The sequence below is a fragment of the Bufo bufo genome, chromosome 4, assembly GCF_905171765.1.
Source record: "Bufo bufo chromosome 4, aBufBuf1.1, whole genome shotgun sequence".
NCBI classification, from domain to species: Eukaryota; Metazoa; Chordata; class Amphibia; order Anura; family Bufonidae; genus Bufo; species Bufo bufo.
Genome location: NC_053392.1, coordinates 47,518,822 through 47,526,676, shown reverse-complemented (window position 1 = coordinate 47,526,676; position 7,855 = coordinate 47,518,822).

The window sequence follows — 7,855 nt, the reverse complement described above, 5'->3', positions numbered from 1 at the left end:
ATTTTGCGGAACGGGTGCGGACCCATTCATTTTAACGAGGCCGCAAAAGATGCAGACAGCACACCGTGTGCTGTCCGCATTGGTTGTTCCGTTCCGCAGCCCCCCCCCCCCCCCCAAAAAAAAAGAGAGAGACGATGTCCTATTCTTGGCATTTTCTATGATAGTTGCGGCCATGTGCGGTCCGCCGACATCTGTGTTTTGCAGATCCGCAAAACACTATGGTCGTGTGAATGCACCCTAAATGGGAATAAAAGAAACACGAAAAAAGTGGAGCTGCTATAGTCAGTGCTTGCCTTAAACGTTTCACATGAGCCCCCAGTCTGCCTCAGCTCTGGAAAGATTCATACCTACCTGCTACACGCAGCTCCGGTGCTGCCCATTGTGTCCATCTTCCGGTCCACGGCTTGTTTACTTCCTCTCCGGCAAGGGCATGATTATCTGCTCCGCTGCAGCCAATGACTAGTGTCCATAAGAGACACATTAACGCTGAAGCCAGTTATTGGCTGCAGTGGAGCAAATGACCATGCCTGTGCAGGGGACGAATTAAACAAGCCAAAGACCAGGAGACGGACACACAGGACCAGGGCAGGCGGTAGGTGAGTATGATTCTCTCCATAGCAAATGCAGGCTACAGGCTCCTGTGAAAAGTTATCTATTCCCCTTTAATACTGTCTTCCTGTTCTGTCTAGTAGTTCTGAGATGACTGCAGGCATGGCCAGTAGTGACCTTCCTCCTCTAGTCTTTAGAGGAGGAACTTACTCCTGAGCATGTGCCGCACAGTTTTCAGGCATTGTAACCAAAAGCATTGGAGAAGCAAGAAGATGCAGAGTATAAGGGACAGGGGAGAAGACAGAAGAGATGAGAACTGATTATCTATCACCACTAGAACACCCTGCTTATCACTGTATATAGTATACGGACAGGAGAGATGAGAACTGATAGTATACGGACAGGAGAGATGAGAACTGATTATCTATCACCACTGAACACTTTGCTTATCACTGTATTAAGTATAAAGGACAGGGGAAAACACAGGAGAGGTAAGAACTGATTATCACCACTAGAACACCCTACTTATCACTGTATTGAAGGGGTTGGCCACTTTGTTAGCACTTATTACAACTATAAAGGAAGTAGGTAGAAATTACACTTACTAATATATCTTCTAAGCAGATCTGCCTGGTTTTCCTGCTATTGGCAGCCACACCCCCTCCTGTCCTCACCACACCCCCTCCTGTCCTGCTCTCACCACGCCCCCTCCTGTCCTGCTCTCACCACGCCCCCTCCTGTCCTGCCCTCACCACGCCCCCTCCTGTCCTGCCCTCACCACGCCCCCTCCTGTCCTGCCCTCACCACGCCCCCTCCTGTCCTCACCACGCCCCCTCCTGTCCTCACCACGCCCCCTCCTGTCCTGCCCTCACCACGCCCCCTCCTGTCCTGCCCTCACCACGCCCCCTCCTGTCCTGCTCTCACCACGCCCCCTCCTGTCCTGCCCTCACCACGCCCCCTCCTGTCCTGCCCTCACCACGCTCCCTCCTGTCCTGCTCTCACCACGCCCCCTCCTGTCCTGCTCTCACCACGCCCCCTCCTGTTCTGCTCTCACCACGCCCCCTCCTGTCCTGCTCTCACCACGCCCCCTCCTGTCCTGCCCTCACCACGCCCCCTCCTGTCCTGCCCTCACCACGCCCCCTCCTGTCCTGCCCTCACCACGCCCCCTCCTGTCCTCACCACGCCCCCTCCTGTCCTCACCACGTCCCCTCCTGTCCTGCTCTCACCACGCCCCCTCCTGTCCTCACCACGCCCCCTCCTGTCCTGCCCTCACCACGCCCCCTCCTGTCCTGCCCTCACCACGCCCCCTCCTGTCCTGCCCTCACCACGCCCCCTCCTGCCCTGCTCTCACCACACCCCCTCCTGTCCTGCCCTCACCACGCCCCCTCCTGTCCTGCCCTCACCACGCCCCCTCCTGTCCTGCCCTCACCACGCCCCCTCCTGTCCTCACCACGCCCCCTCCTGTCCTGCTCTCACCACGCCCCCTCCTGTCCTGCCCTCACCACGCCCCCTCCTGTCCTGCCCTCACCACGCCCCCTCCTGTCCTGCTCTCACCACACCCCCTCCTGTCCTGCCCTCACCACGCCCCCTCCTGTCCTGCCCTCACCACGCCCCCTCCTGTCCTGCCCTCACCACGCCCCCTCATGTCCTGCCCTCACCACGCCCCCTCCTGTCCTGCTCTCACCACGCCCCCTCCTGTCCTGCCCTCACCACGCCCCCTCCTGTCCTGCTCTCCTCCATAGCTGCACGTGCCATTGAGGAGCAAACTTGTCCATGCCTGAAGGAGTGTGCTGCTCCCTGGGTCCTAAAGCACCCTGCTTGTATCAGATGTGCTTTCCTTCAGTGACTGACACTCCTGGCTGTGCAGGGCTGGAGCGGCTGAGCAGGAAGATTCAAGCAGAAATAAAGAAACTTTTGCAGGAGAAAGGGAGACTGAGGAGAAGCTGTGATGGCTGATGGAAGCCGACTGTAGACTCCATCCACTCTGTCTCCTGTACTGAGAGGCTACTGCTGTATGTGAGGATGTAGCAGAGCCAGGAAGGTGCTGTAGAACATAAACTGTGAGCAATCCCAGTGTCTGTCCTGTTTATGGCCCCTCTGCTGTGTGATCTTATCACAGACATGTTTATTACAGCCAGACCAAGAGTTTAACCCCTTCTGAGCTGTTGATATGGCTGAGGGCAGTGATATCAGCAGCAGTCACTGGTCTCATCTGGAAATGTGTGCCCTCTCCTTCCTGCACACTGTATATAGAGATGTGTGACACTCTGTATACAGTGATATGTGACCCCCCCCCCCCCACTGTATATAGAGATGTGTGACCCCCCCCCCCCCACTGTATACTGTATATAGAGATGTGTGACACTCTGTATACAGTGATATGTGACCCCCCCCCCCCCCCACTGTATATAGAGATGTGTGACCCCCCCCCCCACTGTATACTGTATATAGAGATGTGTGACACTCTGTATACAGTGATATGTGACCCCCCCCCCCACTGTATACTGTATATAGAGATGTGTGACACTCTGTATACAGTGATATGTGACCCCCCCCCCCCACTGTATATAGAGATGTGTGACCCCCCCCCCCCACTGTATACTGTATATAGAGATGTGTGACACTCTGTATACAGTGATATGTGACCCCCCCCCACTGTATACTGTATATAGAGATGTGTGACCCCCCCCACTGTATACTGTATATAGAGATGTGTGACACTGTATGCAGTGATATGCGACCCCCACCACTGTATAGAGATCTGTGACCCCCCCCCCCCCCCATACAGTGATATGTGACACCCCCCCTGTATATAAAGATGTGTGACACTCTGTATACTGTATATAGAGATATGTGACCCCCCCCCATACAGTGATATGTGCCCCACCACCACCACTGTATACAGATGTCTGACTACTCATTTCGGTTTTCCCCCAGGTGAAGGGTCATCCTATATTCATAGATGATTTCTAGGCCGTCAGCTGGGAGCAGGTCGTGTGATGATAGACAGGAGGCTCCTCGCTATGTGAGAAGATCAATTTGTACTTCTGGCTTCATTTGAGTCAGAAAACTGCCGACAATGAACATACATTTTTTGGGGCGACTGGTCACGCCCCTCCTGGCCATTGTCACATTATTATAATTTTTTTTTTAACCACCCCAGGACCGCCGTACGCAGGATTGCGTCTTTGCGGCAGCCCTGTTATTCCTTCTGGACGCGCCGGCACGTCATCTCGCGAGACGCGAGATTTCCTGTGAACGCACGCACACAGGAACTGCAGGTAATCGAGTGGATCTTCAGCGTGCCAGCGGCGATCATTTTAACCCCTTAAAGGTGTATTAGACGCTGTTTTGATAACAGCGTCTATAATACCTGCTACCTGGTCCTCTGGTGGTCCCTTTTGCTTGGATCGACCACCAGAGGACACAGGCAGCTCTGTAAAGTAGCACCAAACACCACTACACTACACTACACTACACTACACCCCCCCCCCCCTCCCCGTCACTTATAAACCCCTGATCACCCCCCTGTAAGGCTCCATTCAGACGTCCGTATGTGTTTTGCGGATCCACAAAACACGGACACCGGCAATGTGCTTTCCGCATTTTTCGGATCCGCACATTGCCAGAACTATATAGAAAATGCCTTTTCTTGTCCGCAATTGCGGACAAGAATAGGACATGTTCTATAGGCTCTACAAAAAACGCAGTGTTCGCCCGATCAGGCCTGATCTTGTGCGCACACTTGCGTTCAGTCCGCCCCACCGCAGTGACAGAAATATATTTTTTCTGATCACTGCAAAAACACCGTAAAATCGCTGCGGCGCTATAAAGATCACTTTTGAGGGGCATGGCGAGTTCACAGGAGATTCATTTTTTTTTTGTCACAAGTTAGCGGAAATTATTTTTTTTTTGTTTTTGTTTTTTCTTACAAAGTCTCATATTCCACTAACTTGTGACAAAAAATTAAATCTCGCATGAACTCACCATACCCCTCACGGAATCCAAATGCGTAAAAATTTTTAGACATTTATATTCCAGACTTCTTCTCACGCTTTAGGGCCCCTAGAATGCCAGGGCAGTATAAATACCCCACATGTGACCCCATTTCGGAAAGAAGACACCCCCAGGTATTCCGTGAGGGGCATATTGAGTCCATGAAAGATTGAACTTTTTGTCATAAGTTAGCGGAAAGGGAGACTTTGTGAGAAAAAAAAAAAAAAAAAAACTTCTATGAACTCGCCATGCCCCTCACACGGAATACCTTGGGGTGTCTTCTTTCCAAAATGGGGTTACATGTGGGGTATTTATACTGCCCTGGCATTTTAGGGGCCCTAAAGCGTGAGAAGAAGTCTGGAATCCAAATGTCTAAAAATGCCCTCCTAAAAGGAATGTGGGCCCCTTTGCGCACCTAGGCTGCAAAAAAGTGTCACACATGTGGTATCGCCGTACTCAGGAGAAGTTGGGCAATGTGTTTTGTGGTGTCATTTTACATATACCCATGCTGGGTGAGATAAATATATCGGTCAAATGCCAACTTTGTATAAAAAAAAAAAATGGAAAAAGTTGTCTTTTAGAGAGATATTTCTCTCACCCAGCATGGGTATATGTAGAAAGACACCCCAAAACACATTGCCCAGAGCCCAGATAATCAGTTCTCACTGCTCCTATCACCACTAGAACACTTTGCTTATCACTGTATATAGTATGAGAACAGGAGAGAACACAGATAATCAGTTCTCACAGCTCCTGTGTTCTCTCCTGTTCTCATAGTATGATCAGTGATAAGCAAAGTGTTCTAGTGGTGATAGATAATCAGTTCTCACTGCTCCTGTGTTATACCCTGTTCTTATACTTAATACACTGATAAGCAGGGTGTCCTAGTGGTGATAGATAATCAGTTCTCACCGCTCCTATCACCACTAGAACACTTTGCTTATCACTGTATATAGTATACAGACAGGGAAGAACATAGGAGAGATGAGAACTGATTATCTACCCTGCTTATCACCATTTACAAGGTCCTTAGATTGATAGAACATATATTTATGATTAATATTTCTAAAAATAAAATTACACAATATTAATAACAGATAATATTTTTTTAAGCTGGAGTTTAAGTCCATTTCTACGAACTCCGACTCCGCAGCCCTGCTGCCAATGCACTGGAGAGAGAACATACATTAACAGGTTAATGGGACTGTGCCATTAGAATGAACTTATAAGGGAGAGGTACAAAAGGTGCAACTCGAAGCTTGTATCAGCCCCTCCCACCTATCATGTGCAATTCATAACATTGGTGACGTCTTATGTGGTAGAGGATCCAGATGTTTCCTCCGCATCCACTACAGCGCCACCTCTGGGCGGGCAGGAAGGAGTTAAATAAATAAAAATGGAAAAATAAAGCTAAATATAAAACATGATCTATAAAATTGCAAAAATAGGGCGAAACAGGGAGGAAAAAAAAAATAAGAAAAAAAAAAATGACATTGCGCCATTTTTGCTTCTACACCTTTTATTTTTTTGAAAATGACAGTCGGTTTACAAAATTGAACAGTCGTTTGTATAAAAGGTTTCCCTTCCCCTCCCAACAACAACAAAAAGTAACATTATAAAAAGGAGAGCGATCAAGGCACTTAGAGGACAAGATGGAGGCCAAATGGTGAAAAGGCGCAGATTCCCTTGAGGTTGTTTGGTCCATTGTAGAATTACAGTCAGCTCGTTGTGCATTGATTGTAGACACATAAATGAGTACGAGACGAGGAAGACGCCAATGAAGGACATCGGCTACACCATCAACTTGAACGGAGAAAAAAAAAAAACCACTGCCGCTGTGCCTTCCTGCAACCTTTACCAGACTGTGCGCAACAACGGTACCATTAAAGTGCTTCCAACTGGATTCAATACACTGAACACTGCCTAGAGCGCTCTCCAACCTGCGACTTTCCAGCTGTCCCAAAGCTAAGCAGTCAGAGTATGTCGGAGGTTGTAGTTTTGCAACAGCTGGGGATGTATGACCGAGAGCTATTGTCAGACTAGTCTTCCATACCAGCAATTTTTTACCCTTGCAATGTTTGTTGCCCATTATTTTTTTCAAAAATTTGGTTTCAATGCTACGATGGTCAAGAAAATTAAGGGCGCCTGTCTATTTAAATTTTATATCATTACAATGTGCATACGACGTTCAGCACGAAACTGCCCCTTTTGCGCCACCTTTCATTCGATGGTTTTCCAGACCACGCCAAGAAGAGAAATTCATCTAAAAAAATATCGTCAAGAGAGGTCATAGTATCACGTCAGAAGACAATTTAAGAGCTCAGGCCATTATTAATGTCCAGAATGAGGGGCTCTGGGACTTCACAGAGCACCCGAATTTGCCTTTTGTCCCCATTCAGATTTTTACATGGATGTAATATGGCCACAGGACTCGGACCTCATGGTCCTACAGAACCAAACTTGATCACCATAGGTCTGACATTTAAGGAGTGTGGATTTAGATAATTGGTGGAGATACAGACTCACAGGCTCCACCCGTTATTAGAAAATAATTTTGGATGGATTTCCCCTTTAATTATGTGCAAGTGACCCTTCTCAACCACCGTAGACATCACATATCTTCCCAGGTACTCAGAGTTCAACAAGATGCTCGCTTTAGTTTTGATTGTCACGAGACACATTTTCTTTGTATTATCCATTATCTGGGTGACAACCAAGATGGCTACCACAGTGCCCTGGACTGCGCATAAAGCCATCGCAGACATGACAAACACAGCTCTGCTACATCTGTACACATTGGACACTATAATTTAGTACCAGAGGCGGAGCTGTGACAACCTCTCAAAGCATTCTTAAAGTGAACCTCTCCACATCGAGGCGGCCATTTTGAAGGACATTCGTATACTGGGATCTAGTGACATCACTCAACCTACACGTCATCAAGTCTCAGACAAGTTGAGGCGGGAGTATTGGCTGCCATATTGGTTTGTCACCCAGCTTTCCCAGATATGCCTTGACAAGAGAAGATTTTCATTTCCGAGATTGGGGCAGTCCGTTTTGACATTGTGTGCCCAATAAATGGTGCCAAGGGGCCCCGCGTGTCATATTTCCCCTCTTGGAGACAAGCTCCCCTTAAAGGGATAAAAGCCCTTTAATAAATTCTTCTGACAGGCACTTTTCACATTGCCTTACGCTATTTCACCAGCGCAGAGGGCACAATCTGCCTCAGTAATTTTACGTGAATCCTTATGGAGAGGATTTACTGTAATTGCAACCTCCCACCACTAGTGGCAGTAGAGCACATACAATA